This window comes from Calidris pugnax, unplaced genomic scaffold (assembly GCF_001431845.1).
Source record: "Calidris pugnax isolate Ruff unplaced genomic scaffold, ASM143184v1 scaffold305, whole genome shotgun sequence".
Classification (NCBI taxonomy): domain Eukaryota; kingdom Metazoa; phylum Chordata; class Aves; order Charadriiformes; family Scolopacidae; genus Calidris; species Calidris pugnax.
Window position 1 is genome coordinate 327,584 of NW_015091074.1, and position 2,025 is coordinate 329,608.

At 56.0% G+C, this 2,025-nt stretch overlaps 1 protein-coding gene across 2 annotated transcripts in view; it reads left to right on the plus strand.

Annotated features, from left to right (window-relative positions):
• Positions 1 to 2,025, plus strand: part of NHLH1 (nescient helix-loop-helix 1) — a 10,171-nt gene that overhangs the window by 964 nt on the left and 7,182 nt on the right. The window lies entirely within an intron of this gene.

Below are 2,025 nucleotides of genomic sequence, written 5' to 3' on the forward strand. Positions count from 1 at the left end.
GAGATGGGGACAACAACGTGTCCCACAGCCTGTGCCCTCCATGGACCTCCATGGACCGGTGAGTGGTTCCTGGGCTGCTCCTGGGCCAGGTTCACCGTCCAAGGAGAAGGAGGTTTCTCAGCCTCCCCTACTCCAGGGTGAGGTGTCCCAGGAGGGGACAGGAGGTGGTGGCTCATCCCCTTCCCTGCCCTGTGGGGTCAGGAGGCAGGTTCTTGCTGCGGTGGCTCCTCCGCACGTGGCCTTGGAGCTCCAGCACGGTGGGATGGGGCACCCCCGGAGTTTGGAGGGGGAGAGGAGAAGAGGCCCGATGGTTTCAGAGCGGCAGCACTGGGATAAGAGGGAGAGAGAAGAGCCAGGGAGGTGGTTGGGGAGATGGAGAGCAGCTCCCTGGTCCCTAAGAGCAGGGGGGAGAGTATTTAAAGAGAAGGTGCGCACGGAGGTACGGAGCTGTGCACGGGTCCTTGGCTGGTTTGTCCCTGAAGCCAATCCTGGATGTCAGACCAACACCTCGCCACTGAAAAGCTGAAAGGACTGAGCCACCATGGCATGTGGCCACCCCCAGAACCCACCTCCCCTCCTTCTCCCAGCCCGGCCGCATCCTCTCCGGATCCTGCACTCAGGACCGGAGCAGCAGCTCTGGGCACGATGCTCCAGGGATGCTTATTGTTGACAGCAGGTGAAACACAGCCATGGGGACACACCTGGAGGTGGCCCAGGTCACCACCAGCCAGGGACAGGGTGGTGGTCTCCCATGGACACGTTGCTTCCAAGGGCAGAGCAGCTGGTGGGGCAAGACCCTCCACCACCGAGGACCAGAAAGGAGGTGCTGGAACTGCAGGAAGGGGACAAGAAGGGAAGGAGAAAAGGAATTGAAGTGGGAAGGGAGTAGGAGAGGTTGAAGAAGGTGCAGAGTCACGGCCACAGGGGGTGGCTACGGTGGATGAGGCTAATTCAGGAACTGGAGCTCCCCGCTCCTGCACTGGTCGTGGTTCTGGGTCCTTGGCTGGTTTGTCTCCGAAGCTGATGGTGGGGAGGGGAAGAGAAACACAACCCCAAATTCACCCCACGCTGGGGACGGGGCAGGTGGTTGGAAGCTCCAAGCCTTGAGAGGGCACCTCCAGGGAGCCCCAACGCCACGTTCCCATCAGCTGAGGGCTTCATGGGGGTAACTTTGTGCTCAGGATTTGGGTGGTTTGTTGGACTCTCACTCGGAGCTGAAAGGTTTTGTCTTGCAGATAAGAAGAGTAGGTTATTTTTTTTTAGCAAAATCTGAATATCACCGTGCAAGGAGGAGAGAGTGTGTGTGTGTGTGTGTGTGCACAGAGAGGCACGACTTGGGGTAGATTTTGAGAATGGGGGTAAATTATTGTGCATAAATGGCTGTGGGATTCCCACAGAGGAGTTTTGGGCTGGGAACATTTACACGTGTGTTGGTGTAAGTGTACACATGTGTTGGTGTAAGTGTACACATGTGTTGGTGTAAGTGTACACGTGTGTTGGTGTAAGTGTACACATGTGTTGGTGTAAGTGTACACATGTGTTGGTGTAAGTGTACACATGTGTTGGTGTAAGTGTACACATGTGTTGGTGTAAGTGTACACATGTGTTGGTGTAAGTGTACACATGTGTTGGTGTAAGTGTACACATGTGTTGGTGTAAGTGTACACGTGTGTGTGTGTAAGTGTACACATGTGTTGGTGTAAGCGCACACGTGTGTTGGTGTAAACACGCGAAGAAACAGCCACATACATTTGGGGGGGGGGCCCAATGGGGGGCTGTGCAGACGTTTCCATACACATTTATGGGGTTCCCTGCGTTTCTTGGGTAAAAGCACATCCAGGGCTTCGTTAAAGGGGGATGAGGACTAATTAACCCTGTCCCCCCCCCGTCCGTATCCGTTCAGTTTCCATCCCTCCCTCGTACGGCTCATTACGAGCTCGTCAGGCCTGAGAGGGGGAATGTGTTGGACATCCCTGCCTGGCTGCCTGCCCAGCCCTGCTGCTGCCTCTTCCAGCGGCAGCGGTT